Genomic DNA, 20048 nt, shown 5'->3' with positions numbered 1-20048 from the left:
CACATTAAATAAAAATAAGAGTGAAAAAAGGGTGAAGCTGCTTGTTTATAAACAGTATGCTCTCTGATCATAAATGAACATTCAGTCCACACAACCAGATTGGACCTAATAAGAGGTCAAAACCCAGAAAGTGTCCCCAGGCGTGGACATCACATCTGCACCAAACATTCTGCTTTTCAGATTTGATTCTATTACTCTGTAATATTTGCTAATGCAAACAAGCAAAATGATGCATTAAATTCTAATTATGATCAACTCCAAAGAGCCATGTTTAAAGTTTTAAGATCTTGATGAGCTTTCAGCATAATGCATCTGTTCTCATAAAGATGTAATGAAACTGTAGTGCCGAGTCTCTAGTTTGGTTTCAGATGTATGAAGCAAACATAAAGCTAGAGGTTCAAACAAATGGACCCTTAATACAGAGTACTCAAGGGTGCTTTGACCTAACTGTCAGCAGGATCCAGTGGTACTTTTTGCTGTGGACAGCTGTCACCTCTCTGGCACAGTCCACTGCAACACCCGCCGCAAGAATGAACCCAAAACCTGGGACTACCAGCTAAATCAAGCTGCAGAGATTTGAGATTTTTGAAACTAATGTTCAGTGGTTTCCTAGGTTTTTAGAAACACAGTTCTAAAAGCTTTTCTTCTCTGCTAGACAGCGTTACAGCTTGAAATTTAAACAAGTCATTTGTAAAGATATCTGTATACCAAACATCTGTAACAGCCCCGGGATCGCAGCCAGGCAGAGAACTACTAAACACAGGCAGGTACCCTGGACTCCTCATTGGGCATCCGACTGACCTGCAAACACTTCTGGCAGCAAACTCTGTCTTTTAAACAAGTTACATAGTAAAGCATGCTCTTTCCACACTCCTGCGCTCCCCAAATATTTATTCATTTTTCTAAATCCTCATGCTGTGTCCAATCGCTCTTTGGCAAGCTGCGGGGCCAAAGACGTCAGGCCTCAGCTGCCTCTGGGCGGCCAGCAGGAGCTGCAGCCCTGAGAGTCAGCTCTATTTTTCTTTTGTCCTGACAAAACTCCCTTTGGAGTTTTGGGCTGAGCTCTCTCAATCCATGCCCTGTGTAAGTGCTTCCACAGCACAGGTCTATGTAAGTTCTCCTCTGCAACAACAAGTGAAGATGCAAGCAATAAAAATTTCCTGGGCATTGGTAGCCCTTCTGGAAAGGTACTGAGAGCTCAGCAGATGTTGCCTTGGAGAACAAGCACGAACCACCAGAGAGGCAGCTATGAAAAATATCACTAGGCACTTGTGTTGCCCACAAAACATGATGGAGAGTAAGAACAGAGAAACTTAGTGGGAGATGGGAGGTGTGTTGTGCTGAGATTTACTTACAAGAGCATATGAAGGTTTCACATGCTACAGCGAGGTTAACCTACTGTATTGATTTTCACCTCAGTCTCAGCTGCTTTACCTCCCCTCTCATTTCTGGTGATTGGCAGTACATGTATATTTTCTATTGTATTAGACCTGTCAGACTGTTCTTCCCTGAAGATATCAAACTTCTGTGGTACAACAGCAAAGCAAAATCTGCTTTCATATGATCAGTCTCTCAGTTGGCTCTGTTCTTCTACTTCACTGGTGTTATGATAGGAGTCATGTACACATGGGCTCAGAAAACAGTCCCCAGAACACTTTCTATAAAACTGTTCGTGTTTTAAAACAGTAACTTTGTGCTATCTTTACAAGTAAGGATGGATTATAATACAGACTACTTTAAGTAGGGTAATTATTCCATAGCAGCAAACCTCAGTTACAAAATCAGAACAATGCAGAGTCTAAGATGTACGAACAGATACGCTTGACTTTTCTTTTAAATACTGGCTTTGTGAATCAGGTCCCTACACAGGCTGTCCTGCAAAGTTTGGACCTTACTGATAAGCAGTCTAATATGATCATTCATTATTCTATAATAAACACTAAGGAGGAGACCAATGCTCAAATTTTAAAAGCAAAACCCTTGCCTGAACCCTGGTGCATTTTATATTATCTACTGATGCCCCCTCTGCTACTAACTTCAAGTTACCTAATTCCTAGAAGTATCTCAGATTCAGCTTTCCAAGATGCACCTACCCTAGTGTATGAGCATTCTCAGCAGATTCTTTAGCAGAGTGTCTTGAATGCTTAATATTAAACTGTACTCACTGTCTATGTTTAATAGTTTACAATGCACTAATATCAAACCCAGCCTTTGTGAACTGTTACAGAATTCCCTGCCAAAATTAGTTCATCTCTCCCCAGCTGTTTAATCTGCAGAAATTTCCAAAAGTAGGTCACACACACACACCAAAAAAAAAAAAAAAAAAAGTAAAGTATTGTCATTTTCTTTCTCTTCTCAGAAATGGAGATGCTAACATTATCATCTCCTTTCCTCCAAGAGGAAAAGAGGAAAAAGAAAACAACTTTCTAAGATATACAGAACTTCAGCTTCTGAGCTGCACAGACGTTATAACCAAGACCTATCTTGCGTTGTAGACCTTTCCCTTATCTAGAAAGGAAAATTTATAAAACTCCATTACATGTAACACCTTGACTCCATCCACAATAAATGTGCATCACTTCAGAAATGTGTTAGTAGCATGTTATCTTAACCTCCACACCATAAACCTATGCCAAAAATGTTAAAGCTACCCCTAACAAAGGGGGGAAAAGGAGTAGCTTTGCTTACTTTGTCGCTTGCATTGACCTGTTTAAAAGGAGCTTTCACAGTAATTTAAAAGTAATCAATCATTTAAAGGCAAGCCAATCTTTCTATTTACCCAAACCAGACAAGGTTTGGTTTTCTAATTTCATAAGGGCTCATTACTTGGTAGGTGAAAAACAAAACAAAAAGCTAAAGTATAAAAATTGTTGAGGTTGTCTTTTACTTAGCTCAATGTATAAACTGGAGAACAGATTTACAGCTTTGAAAACTTAGCCCTTTGAGTAGTGTAAAATACATTTCTACATACCTCCAAAAAGCCAACGACTTTTTATTGACTGAAGATGTCTCTTCGGCCTTTCACTTCGCTGTCCTGTTTTGCTCTAGTGGGTCATCATTTTAATCCTCCAAGTGCTGCTGATGCAGTTGCACCATCATATGTATCTAGCACTTGCTTTTTAACTGAAGAACTGCCACAGGAGAGTGTTTCACACCAGCCAGCTCCAAAACTGAGAGGTCTCACAAGAGAAAAGCTCCTCTTTGCTGGCCTTGCTCTTCCTTATCTCCCTCATGCCAGTCACTGTATCCCCCATCCTGGAGAGCCCAGGTCAGAGCAGGGGGCCTGGCACTGGGTGGAGACTCACTGAGGGAGCCCCCATCCCATTTCAGGTCCCTGCTGGATGGCCAGGGACAGTCAGGACATGGCCACCACCAAGGCTGCCATAGTGGCAGTGCTGCAGGCCTGATGCTGACCAGGATGCCAAGGGGTGCCGAAGCCAGGCCCCTCATGGGACATGATGCAGGGCTGTAGCAGCTCATGCTGGCCCTGGGCTTCTTCTTGGTACCTGGCATGGCACCTGTCTCTGCCCCAAGAAAGCACCTCAGCTCCCTGTTGGCCCTGTCAGCTACCATGGATTGAATGGGCTGGGCTCCTGGTGGCAGACACCCATGCCACACTCTGCCAGGGCCCTCTGTAATGGCCCAGGAGCCTCACACCCATAAAAACTTGCCAGCACTGTTTTTTCCCCTCAGCATGGCAGGAGATGTTAAAGATCATCACAGATGGCAGGTTACCAAAACCAGGGAGCTCCTGCCATTCATGTCATATCACCCGCATTGAGGCAGTGCTGGCTGACACCGCCATGCTGCACTGCCTTGGCCTGTGGTTGGAGCCACCATGGACGGGCACACATTTGACCACAGACCTGCGATCCATATTACTTACAGCGGACAGCTGCTTTAGCAAAGGGTCTCTGGAGAAAATGACAACAAAGAATAGAAGAAAAGGCCTCCTTCTTTGCACGGAAGATGATCAACAGTTAAAAAAAATTAAGAACAACTGCTAACTTCAAGTTGGTTCAGCTTTCTGTGGGATTAACTTTTATTTTCATATACAGTTTGATATCCTAAGCAACCAAGTTTTGTTGGTTTTGTTTGGGTTTTTTTTGCTTGCTTTTCCCAAAGAAGTGCCCGCTCCATTCAAGTGGAAGCATTTAAAGGCAGAGTATACCTAAAACTTAGCCTACCTTTTCTACTCAGCACAGGGAGTGGTCTTCTACCGCCTCAGAAGGGAAATGATAGCTTCTGCCCTTGGTGAAGGGTGGCATGCTGGTAACATCAATCTACTATGGGAAGAAGGGGGCTCCCTCTTCATACTCTGCATTCAGCCCATGAAGTGGGTTTCAGATTCAAGCACCTTTTTCTTTGAAATAACTTGTTTCTTTTTGCACTTAAAAGCGGAAACATTTGAAATGGTCAAAACCAGAGGTTATCCCTGGGAAAAGGGCTGGGCTGATAATGAATGTTACAAACCAGCATGATATCAGCCCTCCAGAGGAAGCAGTGGAAGTACCACCCTGAACAGGGCCCAGCAGCAATGAAAGAGATATAATCCTGAATTTAACGTGGGTTAAATGAGATGTGAGGCATTTTGTAACATACTGGGGAATTAATATTTTATTCATCACACGATTACAGGAAGTAATTAATCCTATAGATAAGATTTTGTTGTAATAATAAGAATAAACATGATTAAAAATAGCATTATCACCTTGTAATCCCGAAAGTAAACTCTGTTCATTAGATGGAACCAGATCAAATCCAAAAGAGTTCACATGTACAGCTTCAGCCCATGCAGGGAAAACAGGGAAAATATTCAGTCATATGGAACATAAAGTACAGGGGAAGTAAACGAATAGTCCATTGGCAAGGACACAGAATGATATTTAGGAGTTTGGTGGTTCCTCCCAGGTTCTGCCACTGTGAGCCTCTGGGCAAGTCACTTCATTCTGGAAGCCAATTTATGTATCTATAAATTAAACAAGATAGTAGGGTCCTCTTGGCAGAGTGAGAAAGTTTTTGCTGGGGGCAACAATTCTTAAAAAGAGTTGGCAGTACGAATGGACACGACTCTGCTGAACATGAGCTCCTGATGTTCTGTCAGGGCCAAGGAAAAAATGCATCCCTGGAGGCCTGCATGGAAGAACCCGGAATAATACTAGAGAGCATGGATTAACTGTATACTTGGCTTTTAAGCATCTAGTGCTGGAAAACTGTATCAGTGTCTGGAGTCTACAAAACAAACAAACAAAAAAAAAACCTTGTGAATTCAAGAAACTCTGAAGAGCCTCAGAAATAAAGAATTGGAATAAACTCTTTAATGCAGCTCCATTTGCCCTATGAAAATGATGTCCAACTTGATAACCATTTAAAAGAGTTTTGACAGGAGGCTCTTACAAGTAACAGGCAACTTTACAAACAAGCTCCAGCAGACAAGTTCACACACGATATATGATGCAGCAGAGACACAGGTAAGGGTTACTTGGTGGCAGGTTCTCTGTCCTTGGCCCTTTTAGATCAAGATTGAATCAGCTACCACAAAGGTAAAGCTTCACAAACCTCTTCCCAGCTACAGATTTTCTCTGCATCTAAATCTTTACTGTCAGGTCCTGCAAACTTGTACCCTGCAGCTGTGGCTTACCTTCCTTGCCAGCTCCAAGCCTGAGGCCCTCCGCAGCTATACTCCATTGCTCTTTCTGGCTAGGACAGTGGTCTGAGACTCCAGGATCTACCGGTTCCAGCTACCAGGTGATTCAAACAGACTTTATGGGCTAAACAGCCTGTCACCAGCTATTTCATTCCAATAACTTCTTTTGGGATTAATTTACAGGGAGCAAGAGGATTAACCAACATGCAGGCAACTTTTTTAAGTAAAAGACACTCTGACTTCCTGATGCTACTCAGATTTGTTTTGAAAAAACAATAGACTATTTTCATTGATACGTGTTGATCTTTTGCATCACTTCAGTAACACAAAGCAGTCATAAACCCTGTTTAATTGGTGTTTTAAGGCAAATTTATGGCTACAAGCATTGTTAAAACAGTACAAAGCATCAGAGGCACTGAACCCTTTCACTGTTGTCCCAGACACTACAAACATCAAAAGATATTTACACTGTTGTCTATCAATTTATTGATTAATTTGCCAGTTATCATTTTCTTCTATCTCATTTTTGTTCCATTTGTCATGCGTTCAGCTACCTTCAGCTAGCAAGGACCAGAGAAATTAAATGACCTTTTAAGGTGATTTTTCTATATAAATACACACATACATGTATACCATATGCTGTACACATGCGGTAATTTTGATGCAGAAGGATATTTCACCATTTGCTGTAATAAGTAAATCAATTGCAAAAAATTACATTACTTAACAGAAGTATTTCAGATATAGAAAAGGATTACTATTGTGGTTAAAAGGTAATGAAAATAAAACTTAAGAAAAACTTTTTTGTCCCAAGTTATATTTTTCTCCCAAGTTTAGAAGCATAGTAGATATTAACATGCTTAGCGATATGAGAAACAGTAAATACTTGCTTTCTCTGTATAACCATAACCCATTTATAAAATAGTAGCTGCTCTATGGATTCTGTCAAAGAAATCATACACAAGAATAAAATTTGTGCTCCTTACAAACATATCTTATTGTATGTTCTTAAGTACAACAGTGAAAGCAGAGTAATGAAAACAAAGTATCTGAAAATAGAGCCTCTAATGGATTTTGCCAGCAACTACAACTGACTGAAAAGTGCTAACAGAGGCACCTCTCTGAACACATACTAAAAAAAGTAGACACATCAGTAATTCAGACTTGCAGTTTACATCTGTCTTTGTTATTTTACCACAATACACCTTAAAAAAATGTTTCTTCCAGCAATGGTTCTTTCCTAAATACAACTATTTTGATGGAAGATTGCCTCAGCATCCAATTTAAATGTACATGTAAACAAACCAGCTTTACTTGCTTGTTGTAGAACTTGAAAAGCAGGCACTGCAGGGACAATTCAGTAGATCAAAGCCATCCTAAGCTTAGTTATATGAAAAATTATATAACAAAAAGTAGTAGAGGTCTTTTTTTTTTTTAAAAGGAAAGCATTGTGAAATGATGACACCAAGACATACTTGCAAAAAAAAAAAAAAAAAAAAAAAACAGCAATGTTTAAAAAACAAAACAAAACAAAAAGTCTTCTTGTGAAAATTTTATGGATATCTGCCCCAAAATTTCCAGCCTATGTTAGCACTACACATCATCCCAGGTGTCCATTCTCAGCAGTTGTCCGTAGATCTTCACACCAGTGTGTATACTGCAGCAGTCTTGCATTTATATGCTGATCAGACTGGGGCTTGTACACACATGGCACAGTGGGCTGTGTTTGTCATCTACACTATCAAGGAACTGTAAATATATCTGTTTGGTCAGACCTGGGGGAAAGGGATCATAGGACTGCATCTGTATTTGAATTAGATACACTGAGTTTTCCAATTAATTCCAATCCTCATTTATATATATAAGCATATATGCACACACACATTTCCAGATATCTTTCAGTACTTATATTTAGCTTTATTGTCATCAACAGTATGCCAGCAGGATACTGTTCAAAGGAGTTGCTTTATAGATGCTGTCAACTACTTCAAATGGAAGCTGTTTTCATAAAAAAATTAAAAAAAAAAAATCTGCCTTCATCAAAACCAACCTCTCTATTTATGGAAACGTACTGGTTTTAATTTAAATGCCAGTGGTGCACAAAGGCTAGTGTGAGACTAACTGAAAAGATTTTAAGTGATTCAATCTTATTGCAATAAATATTTTTCTCTCTTTTTTGTTTGTTTGTTTGTTTGTTTAATTCAGCATGTTTAATTACCAGGCTTCTGTTATTTCTCATCTTTATAGAGCTATTTTAGTGACTCACTTCTAAGAGGGTAAAACTACTCTATATAGAATCTACCCGCAGGGCTGTGATCTGAATTGAAACTGTGTTACTTGATTCATTGCACAGTACGTTTCTGTTGTACATGTTTTTCTCTGTCACCATATGACAAGTACTGGCACAGTCCTTTCCAGTTTATCAATATTTGAGGCATCCTGAGTGAACCAAATAAAATCTGCTTTTTGTAAAACTCCAGCATCGTGCAGCCTCTAAGCCAAGATTGAGTTTACCTTACCACATTTGAAGCGATTCAGATAAACGATGAACATTTCTGTGCATCTCTCACACAATCTTTTTGTTGAAGATTTTCCTCAAGCTACCAGCAAACGTCCCTGTACGGCATGATCTGAACAGACTTTGCCACCAATCTGTTCCCGATTCTCCCAGTTTATTGTTGACTATGAATACATATATCAAGTGAACTTTCATTTTCCTAGCTTTCACTTCCTAAGCCTTTACAAAATACTGCAATTTTACCTCTGTGACAAGCTTCCAAGTTCTTGCTTTTCCTGCCTATGAGCTGAGAACTTGTGTCTGTTCAAAGCCTCTGGTCCTTCCAGGAAATTATTCCACGGCTCTCAGGTACCTATTCCACAGCTTTCCTCTTATTTAGGACACCAGATTTCCTAGGGAACCCCTGAAACCCTGAACCAGGAGACTTTCAAGAGGGATCCTGTGGAAAGAAATAAACACCTTCATCTACCTCCCACAATCCAGACTTAAGGGGCACTACACAGAGCTGCCTTCTCTTTGTCACCTTTCCATATTTGTTTGCTGCAATTCCTACAGAAGCAGATTTACCAGTAGCTAACCTGCTGGTCATTGCTTTTGCCAATGGTTCCTATTCAGAATGGGAAAATGGGTGAACCACAACCGGGACTGAGCCTTCCACAAAACCAAAATGTGATTCAACTATCTTACATGTACTTTCAGCCATTTATTGCATGTATGCACAGAACTCATCCCATCCCTTTCCTGGGGCCTGTTTCCCTTAGCGGCATCACTTGCGTCAGGACTGCTTAGAGGGAAAGCAGCAGGGCCTCTAGTGAAGGGATGCCATGAGCAAGCATGAATTTCACAATCAGAAGAGGGGAAAAAAGGGAAAATATAAGCATTTTACCTCCTGCATTAGCACCTACAGTGCATTTGTGTGAGTGTTTCTCAAGTCTGGAGTAAATTAATCTTGCTGTGCACGCAGTAGTATTTCCTGCACAGAAATATGGAAGCCCTCTGCATGTACTCGAGCCTCTCTGTTTGCATGGGTGCTTCACCTGCCTTTGACAAGAGCTAACTGAAGCATGAGGAGACATCTGTTTCATGGAGGAGGAAGGAAAAAGGAAAAGCATTTCCTCTTTCAGTAGGAGCCTTCAGATTGCTTAGCTACTGTAACTATTGTAACTACTGTACTGTTACTTAACAACTCCGAGAAAACTGGTGGCCTGAATACACTGACTATACCAACAATAAGAGTCCAACAGCTCAAAACAGAGCTTTTGGAAGTCAACAGAAAGCCACATGTTGATTTAAAGGGTGTTGGATGAAGGCCTTACCAGCTTATCAGTATATAAGAGTGTGCAGTAAACTAACCAAATATACGTTTGCATCTGGAAGCACTTTTAAAAAATGTGATTAAAGTATAAAAAACATATGAAACATGATTTTGCAGGAAGTTCTAACATCACAACATGCTGCTAAAAGGAAAAGCACTCTACTGGTCTGGTTTCTGGTTTCTGAATGGACGTGAAATGGGAGAGCCCTGAAGGGACAAAAAGCCTTGCTTGGAAGCAATACTTTGCTATTTCACATACTGAAGAATCTTTTTCTTCAGAGAAGCGCCATGGTAATACCCACTAAAAAGGGTGTTTGGAAATTCACAGAAAGGAGCAACAAAAAGACCTTCATATACCACTTTCAGAGCAGCCTCATTTTCTGAGTTACCACCCGTAAGAATGGAAGAGTTCTCTGAGACATTCCCTCAAACTCGAACTGCCCCTCTAACTGAAGAGGGGAAAAGACTGGTGCCCTGAGCACTGAACTTGTATGCCCAGCAGGTATCGGAGAAGAGCCACTGAATACCAGAGAAGCTTCTTCCTGGCAGTTAGGTTCAGAAGCACAGGGGAGTCTGCAGATGTATTGCTGAATGGCAATCTCACACCTATGCAACAACAGTTTTGTAAGCAGTGTACACACAACACTTCCCATACACAGCAATTATAAAACATGTTTTATATATTATTTATTTGTATATTAAAGAGTGGACCAAGTGCTTTTCATAATCTGACTGCTTGTCTTAGTCCATATCATCGCATCATATGAGGAAAACGTATCGCCATTTGCAAGTGCTTATGTATAGTGAAATACACATGAACGCACAGCTAAGTTTCACTGCAAAATAATTAAGTCTAATTTTCCATCTTCTGAACAGAATTTTGCATTTTTGCTCTTACACTATTGTTCTGTCAGATTATCATGAATTTAAAGTATCTTTAGTATGATCAGCAGAAGTGTTTTAGATTGTTTTCATTTGTTTCTTTTTTTCTTTTCTTTTTGTTGGTGTCCATTGCACAGTCACTGATGGGCAATGATGCTTCTGTAAAATGGGTTCCTAGCCAAAACCAAACCTCTCACACAGAAACCATGAACTTTCGGGTTTATAACCCCTATCACAAAGGACATACATCACATTAGAAGCACAGCTAGTTAAAAATGAAGTACTTAGCCTTCAGGATCACAGCTGCAATTAAGACCACTTGAAATGAATAAGAAGCAGAGGGCTATTGGGACAAAAACAGGTCCAGGGAAAACTTACTGTACTGAACACACATATGATCCTGCACTACTGCTGAATCATAGGATTTTAACATTTCACTTATATTTGCTTTAAAAAATAGGTATGTGGTGTCATTCAGCATTTCAAAGTACGCAGTTCACCCTCATTACTAGTAACTTCTTTTATACAGCTAAAAATTCCATCCAAAACTTATTGCTGAATGGACTTCTGTTTGCAGAGTGACCTGAATCATTAGGATTTCCTGTTGCTACTGGTAACATTCCTATCATGAAAAATACCCACGAGGATGTTAGAACTAGTACCCTTCTGAAACAGTTCATAAAAGACATCTGATACCCAAAATGTCGCAGGTTACTATTTTTCTCTAATAAATAAACTAGAGATTGTTGATGATCATTCTGTTTATAAAACAAAGCATACTAACAAACATTATTTGGTGTTTTCTCTTATCAAAGAATGATTTTAGGAAAAGGACAATTACCTTAGATCCAACATTTTAGAAAACTATTCACGTAATCAATGAAATCATAAAAGGTAAAAGTGATTCATTTCCACTGAGTATGATATATACTATTTAAATTAAAAGAATAGATAAGCATCAACATTCACATCTTCAGAAAGGTCCATAGAAATAAGCAAGTGGGACGCACAGCCATTGTAAATGTAAACAAACAGAAAATACTGAACTGCTCTAAAATCAGGCTTTTATCCCCACCTAAACACGTTTATGATAACTTCAACGGAGCCAGGATAAGAATGAAGTTCTGGCTAAACTCGCAGTTTGAAAAAGGAGGTTTCCTCTATCTTGAGTTTTATTATCTTATTTAGTATCTCAGCATCCACATCTTATTGCTTATATAGAACTTAATTGCAGTTGGGCATCTCATATGTGTGAATTTGTATGATTAGTATGAATTTCATATATTCAGTAAAGCATGTGATGACTGAAATAGTAATACGAATTTTTTCATACAGAATAAAATGCTCAGGAAGTAGAAAAAATAGCAAACAAGATGTTCTTGTTTGCCTATAGAAAGCTATTTACATCCTTTTAGGATCTAGCATTTGGTCCTTTATTCTTTTGCAGCAGCAAACCCAAGTTGCCCTGTAAGCAGCAGATTGAATGAAACCTGCTTTCCTACAGTTTTAAGCTCTTTGCTCTGTAACTCCACATTCTTCCTTCTTACTGCAAATACCCAGATCTCTCCACATTGTCTATTACACTGTCACCTGGCAGGAGAAAACTCTGCTGTGACTAGTCTGGGACTACACACATTTTGTTTGGCCACTGAGCCACTGCCAAACAGAATGTATAACAGCTATGTTCTGCCTGCCTTTTCCTCAAAATTGGCACTGATTTGGGTTTCTTTCCTTCATACAGCCACAGATTTTTATAAAACACAACTGAAAATTCTACATTTCTAACTTAACTGAGAGAGACAAAGGGTTCAAAACCCACAGAGGATAGAAAGGTAAAGAACAGTCAAACCTTCATAGAAGCCTCACTTCCATAAAAAAATAAGAGCAATAGTAAATATTTAAGAATAATGCTGTTGAAAATGTGAAAGTTCACAAGCTGTCTGAATTGTTAGGCAAAGGGTTTTTATGTTGTTTTGGTTTGGTTTGTTTGTTTTTTCTTTTTATATATCCTAAGATTAGGCTCTTAAATGCATTTTTAGAAACTGTGACAAATGACCTCGTTTTCAACATAGTGGGAATCTAGCATCTCACTAAGTACAACCTGCACTATACTTAGCACTTCAAAATACAGGAGCCTCACTTTCAGAGTTTTAGACACTTAGATATATCCAACCAGATGTAAATAATTGCACATACAAAACAGAAAATTAGAGTAGCAGATTTAAATATATATAATACAAGAAAAAAAAACAAACCTACATACAATCAAATTCATATAGATAAAGATATAAAGGAACATATTACTTTAAAAAAATATTGAAAATTCAAATGACTTTTAGCAGTAAGAAATTACATGTTTAAAGTGATTTGCCCAAGGCTACAAAGAAATTAGAAAACACCTTCAGATTTCTATATCCAAATGCAGGCTAAAACTTTTAGAATTTCTTAATGCAGCAGTAAACTCAGAGTAAGCGCAGAATGACAGAAATGGTGACAACGTCAATGCCTTTGTTCACCGCATTTATGTTTCTTAACTCTTGAGTAAGGGCTACATTTTCAAATACTTAAACTGAAATCAAGGCATTCAGCCAAACTGATGTCTGAAGTTGGAAGGTCTTTCCAACAGTTCAGGACTGGACTGTCTTAAGAATAACTTCCCCCACACAAGGGGGAAAAAAAAAAAAAAAAGGCTGATAAGCAACTACATATACTTTCCACATACTGGTCAATTCAAGTAAAAGGGTCAAATTTCCATTTAAAGTTTTTGATGTTTCTGTTTTGGCTAACTGAGAAAAACTGTTGTCATGTTTCTCCTTTGGGAGTCCACTCAACAATGAAAGGGTTCTTTGCAGTCAAAATATCAAACCATGTATAAAATGCTTGACTAATTGCAATTTATAGCTGAAAAGACCGGGCACAAAGAAATTCTGTTTATAGTAATAACACCATCTGATTTTATATATAATTATAAAATAGAGCATAATCAGGTAAGTTTAGTTAAATTCACTTTTTCCTAAAAAATGTCTTTGCCTATAGATAATCAACTATTGCTTTTGCTCATCATATATATATATATATTCATTTATTTAATTTATTTTTTCTTCAGAAAGAGATATTTTTTGAGGGAGCAGCTTTGGCCAAAGCTTAGGCAAAAGTGTTATGGATTAATACACTAAATTAGGCATGATATTAAAAAAATGTAATGTGACTGAAGCCTTAATAATATAAAAAGTGTAATAGACTAAATAAAGTCAAGATATTGTGTGTTACAATCCCACTGTTCCCTGGTACGTAATATTAATAAGAATAGTTAAAGTGTGGCTTAGTGGTTTTCTATGGAATTTTCTAAATATCTACTTTAAAAAACAGTTCAAAAGCTATATTCCCCAAGACCCGCTGATATGCCAAAAATCAAACAATATTGAAACACTGCATAATCTGACGTGATTCTATAACAAGAATAACAGATTGTTGAACATAACTGTACGAGCAGAAGAAAGAAGCTTAGAGGTAAGCCAGGAGGAGGTTACTACTACTGCTGCCTGTCCTGCCTGAGAGCAGCCACCTGACCAGGTAGCTGAGTTGCATGTACCAGCTAGTCACAGTTGCCTGGTGATAACATCAGGAGAGAAGCCGTTGAATTATCACACTGATGTATAAGCGGCACAAGATTAAGCAAGGGGGAGAAAAAAAAAAAAAAAGAAAAAAAAATGTAAATTTTGAGTTAATACAGCCTGCTGTCATTCAAATTCAAGTCTAGGAAAGCTTTGTGAAAAAATAAGTTATCTCCTTGTATTACTAATTATATACATATATATAGCAATATATATAGCAACATCCATATAAAACTTACACAAGCCCTACTCACTCCAAACACTTCAAAGTAGTATTCCCTTTTTCTCAACTTCTGATTCAGTATGAAATCAAAACCATTCTAGGGGACAGAGCCAACAGAGCCAAGAACAGCATTAAAATGAATAATCTACATCAAAATTGGGTATTGATAAGACTTGAAGAATTGGGAAGATGAAGAGGGGTTCATTCCTTCTCCACATCCGATGCTCCAAGATGGTAACATTACTTTTAGTGCTTTCCCTTCTCAGCACCCAGCTAAACGTGCACAGGCCAAGTTCTTTCAACACTGGGCTCTCGAAGGACCGGACCCTCAGTGCTATACATGTGCAATGCTCAGTTTGCCATATGATCCTCAGAGCAAGGACAACAGTAGAAGTGCATAGCCTAACACTTAACTGCCAAAAGGCACATAATAGCTATAATTTAACATCTCCAGCATAAAATCATTTAGATTTTTTGTTAAATCTTAAGCCCTTTGAAAAAAAAAAAAAAAAAAAAGTCTACAAACTACCCGTTGATCAAATTGTTCCACAAATTGTTGTTCAAAACCTTTCGTTGTATTTTTTTCGTTTACTTCAGTTTTCACAGGAAAAGTATAATTTATTCCCACTTCTGCTGCTTAAAATAGTCTTAAGATATTTCCTTAAACAAAATAAAAATAATAATCACCTGTTGTTTGTGACTACAAAACAAAAAAATTCAGGCCAAAAAATACATTCCAAAAAATGATAAAGTGATACAAAGGAAACAGTCTGATGTAACCTAAAAGAGGATTACATTTCCAGATCCTGCCAAATTTCTTGTTTTTTCCAGAAACTTGTAAATGAATAGGAAAAAAAAAATACACTGGGAAAGAATTTGGAGAGTCCTGCGTTTTATTCAGCATCAGATGGTACAGTTTTTGCTTTACTCTAACGCAACTCTCATTAACTTCAGCAGGAGGATAGCTAGGCCTACACTTGGTACTTCTGGAAATTCTCCTTTCTTCCTGAATTTCCAGCTAGAGCTTGAAAGAATGAGTTTCATGGGGCCTCCATATGGGGAACATAGTTTGAGTTCCACTTGTTAGAAAGAAAAAGATATTGTCAGCACAGACTGCTTCTCTCACTCTGCTATGCCACATTTTTATGTTTTAAGTTGCTTGTTGATCACTTTCTCCTGCATTTTTCCCATTTACTCTTTTGATGTTACTCTCCCCTGCTAAGGCCACAGATTTTTATTTCAGGAGTTTATTATATGCGGATTGAAATAGCAACCGCTCAGTGGCAACCAAGTCAGAATCATGAATATCTTAGAAAATATACACCAAAACCAGAGTAAATAGTTTGAGAGGCCAGTGAGCCACACTCCATAGGTACAGCATGCGTCATTGCAGCGAAGTCAAGCTTGCCTTAGGACAGGTAGCTATTTGAAGGTATTTTCACTAGTTTTCCCATAATAAAAACAGTTTAAAGGAGAAGAAGGTGCTTTTTGCACTTGAAGTTGTATTTCATACCTACTTCATTGTACTGCTAAATAAGCTGAGATTAAATAATTGACACTAAAATATCATCTCTGGGCACTAAAGACAACACTGGAATTGGAAAATGCATCTAGTTATTGTTTGAATCACTGAATATTTCTCTACAGTGGAGTGGAGATAGTGGATAGTGGAGACAGCACTAGTGACCTTGGTCGTCAAGCATGGGTATCATTACCAGTAGAATATTGGGAAATCTTAAACCATTACGAGTACCACACACATATATTAAAAATAATATGTATGTGAATACCATTTCAAACTGATGGATTACAGGTTTTAATATATGGCCTCATCCAATCCCTCACACAATAGGGTCTTTAGCATACTCTTGGGCAAAGCCCTGGGTGATGGAAAAAAAAAAAAAAAAAAAGGGTAATGGAAAAAAAATGGAATGACGTAGGATGAAGAGAAGTAAAGAAAATCCACTGCCACTTATCTTATTTGTCATTCCACTAATTTTCTGTTTTCTACCGTCTCGTGTTTCGTGTTGTAAATTGCTCTCAACTTTTGTACGACCAAGAGTTAGATTTGCCAAAAGACCTTCAAAAAGGCTTTTCAAGAACTTTTAAAAAGTTACAGGAATCCTACTGCAGCTGAAAAAAGAAACTTAACCTGCACTCAAAAATACAATTTGCTGCAACAGAGGCAACCATCAGTCCTCACCTCTACCTTCACTGCTAGACAGAGAAAAGTAAATATAAGGGGATGTCAGGTGGAAAAGAGAGGTTCCCTCCCTCTCACATGCCCTCTCTGAAATGCTGTGACCGGAAGGAACAGACTTTTTTGGGGGGGGTGATTTTGTTACTTCAAGCATGAAACTGAATGCGAGAAGTGCAAATGGTCCTGAACAAACCAGGAGAAAGATGGCATTTTTGTCATTGTTTTTCCTACTCTTTTTTTCCTCAGTATTTTGCATTTTGCCTTACTGAAGCCAGATGACTGCATGTCAGTTGACAATTCCCAAGGCATGGGCTCATATCAGTGACTGACATACCATTCTAGATAGGGTGGGTTTCTTCTCTCGTGCTGTATTTCTTCTACTTTCAGATCTCCCCCATTTTCCTCCTTAAGGTCCTACCTCCCTTATCACTGCTCCTACCCTCAATTTCCAATTACTTCTATCTGTTCTTTGTCTCCATTTGTTTTTACTCACATATTATAATCACTGAAGTTACTTCAGGAGCCACATATCTCTCCCTTTATTTGTTCTTCTTTCATCTTCATCACCACCACTGGGGACAGTCTTCTACTGACATTTTGAATATGTTGGAGTAAAACTGAACTAAAGGTCAATTTGCTTATTCCAAAGATCGGGTCTCTGCTTTCTTTCTCTGTGTTTCACGGACAGCATATGTACATCTTCTGTTTCCCCTGAAACATGCTTTCTTGCTCCCTCAACTCTACTGAACTCCAAAATCCAATGCTGGCAATTCTCGACTTATTTATCTTTATTTTTTAAACAGATCTGTGGTTCCTGGATCCATAAAGCTTGAAGATCAAAGAAGTTTAAGACCCAAGTAATTGTAGTCACAAAAGAACTTTAAAATGTGACTGAGAGTTATAGCTGAGATGAAATAAATTATTTTTAAAGACACTTAAGGAAAAAAAAAAAAAACTCTTTCAAAATTGCTAGGTTATAACATAGGTGTGTGGGCTTTTTTTTTTGTCTTACCAATAGTGTGATTTACTGACACCACGATTGCTACAGTTCTCCTGTTCCTGTCAATTTTCCTCTCTCTCTCAGTATAGACATCACCTTGTCCTGACACCACAAACTAGTTCCTCTCTTTGACAGAAAAATCAACTGCTAGTCCTGAATTCCCATCCTTTTTCTTGTGCGACAGTAAAGATATCTATAGGCATCATGGAGACCTGTTTCTGTAGTGTACAGATGTCAATGAGACAAACACATCCAATGAGACAAACACATCGCGTAAAGTTTTTCATTCTTCTACGCATTACTTTCCTAAACCAGAACCAAGCTAGAAGTGAACCTCCAAAGTCCCTTCTCTGTGTAATTCACAAAACAAATTGAGTTCCTCCTTGACTGAAGATTAAAGATGTTAAATAAAAACCTTTCAAAGAAATGAAAAGTATAAAACAATAGTGTTTACTATTTTCAAAACTGCTTTTTTCTCTAACTGGTGTCAAAGAGAATGTAAAATATATATATATATATAATTAGTTTAGTTTGAAATAATGATTCTTTCGTGTTCTCAAAACAAAAATAGTAGTATTTAGAGGTATATTAGTCATGTTTAAACTTCCTGGCAACCACAATATATTCTGTCAGCCTTCTATCAAAAGTGCATCTTATATGGCCAGTAAGAATACTAATGTTAACCATCACTCCTGTCATTAGTGTTGGGGTTTCCATGAGTTGTAAAACACAGCCATTGGGAGCTGATATTCTTCTTTTAATGATAAATATAAATAGAAAATCATCAGTAAAATCTTCTCCACCTCATTAAGCCCTTTCCCCTTCATCAGGCCAGTCATCAGAGCGTGAAGAAATGTTTCATAATCCTCTAATCAGGTTTCACAACAGCACCGGTGCCTCATTTCGCCAATGGAAACACGGCAGCACAGGGAGAGCAGGTCCCCTGCCCGCGTGCCCCCCGGGAGGTGGCGGTGGTGTGTGCCCACCATCCCTGTGCCCCCAGCCCCCTGCCACCACCAAGAGGCCACCAGCTTCCCAGTGCTCCGGGCTACCAAAGCTGGAAGGAGAATGGCTCCTCAAAGTTTCTTCTGCTGTCAGGTTTTCGGGGTGTAAAGAGCACTTCAGCAGGTGTCATATATTTATGCCACATCAGAGGACACATTTCTTTCCTGTAAAGTAGACCCTGAAACTCTTAAAAGAAAAGCATATTCTTAATTGCACTAAGGACACAGCCAGGATTTTCTTGTAGAAAGCCTAAGGTTTAGCCCAAATCAAAATAGATAGGAATCCAATTCACAAAAAGAAAACAAGAAGCACGATGTCTATTTAGATCATCTTACATTGCATCATCACCTTCCACCCTGTATTGTTTATCATTTCTTTGAAACAATTTTCCCTCCTTTTTCTCCCCCCCCCCCTTTTTTCCAAAATTCATGGGCAAATTCAAGAGCTCAGACTGGCAAATGAGCACAATAGACGAACAACGTGAACTTCAGCACTTCAAAGGGACTGCAGCATCAGATCAACCCATTTCTGAAGCACCATATATATGTGTATATATATATATACACACATACATATTAAAAGGACATCCTTCTAATTGTTTTCTTCAGATGAGCAAACAAACTTAGAAAGACAGGTCAAGAAACAAGTGGCACCATCTGTGGAGGCTTCATCTGATCAACTCATTACGTTGCGTAGTAGAACTATCCTACCAAATGATCATTTTTCCTTTAGCTCCAAATAAAGGCTACATAATTCTGAGACTTTTCTTGCACCTTCTGACTTAGATAATTTACTTTTTGAAAAGAAAACTAATTATTTGAAGAAAGATACAAGAGAGATCATTCTGTACAGAAACACACTTCTGCTGGAGGAAAAAACAGTTAGATTCATTTCTCCTCTAAATCACAGGCATCTTAAAACATCACATACAGAGTAACTTTGACATGCCCTGATGATTTATTGCTTTAAATTCATCCACTCAACAGTTTTTGCAAACATATTTCTAACGTTACTGTCAATGTGTAATGTTTAATTCTGTTGCTCTATTAATAAAGCAGCTTTTTCAAATGAAGCCAGTGACTGAAATAACATTATAGCTCAGATCAGATTTACTACCATTACACTAGATGACTAGTACATCTAACACAATCTGTTCAAGAACTTACCCAGAAGTATTCTGTTTCCCTCCTTAAGAGAAGCAAAAGTTACAAAAGTCTTATCTTCTGTGTAATTTTGCAACTTACCTAAAATTTAGATAGCTCCCTGGTATGTTTAGAGATATGTATAAAATCCTTTGTCTCTTCTTAGCAGAAATCAGAATCACTGAATGTTTTTTTAAGAAAAATTTATGTGCATCACAACAAAGGAATGCAAAAAAAGCTGCAAGAAAGCTTGAGTAAATAGAATAAATATGGACAGAATAAAACTGGCTTCCCCTCAGAACCCATGTTTGTCAAAAGAACAAAGCACACATGAACAGCATGTAAAACCTGAATTCAAAATACGTTTATATAAAAGGGATGAGGACACATGTTTTTTCTATTTTAGCTTGAAAAATACAGGGACACAGCAATGAGTCTTGCTGGCAGGCAGATAACTCATAGGCCCTGACCCTTCGACTCACCAGGAATTCAAACACAAAGC

At 38.3% G+C, this 20048-nt stretch overlaps 1 protein-coding gene across 1 annotated transcript in view; it reads right to left on the bottom strand.

Annotated features, from left to right (window-relative positions):
- USP25 (ubiquitin specific peptidase 25) overlaps positions 1-20048 on the bottom strand; it is a 461260-nt gene that overhangs the window by 219013 nt on the left and 222199 nt on the right. The gene's annotated exons all lie outside the window — the stretch shown is intronic.

This window comes from Anser brachyrhynchus (assembly GCF_964034855.1).
Source record: "Anser brachyrhynchus genome assembly, chromosome: 1".
NCBI lineage: Eukaryota > Metazoa > Chordata > Aves > Anseriformes > Anatidae > Anser > Anser brachyrhynchus.
This window is presented reverse-complemented; position numbering and strand designations above follow the sequence as displayed.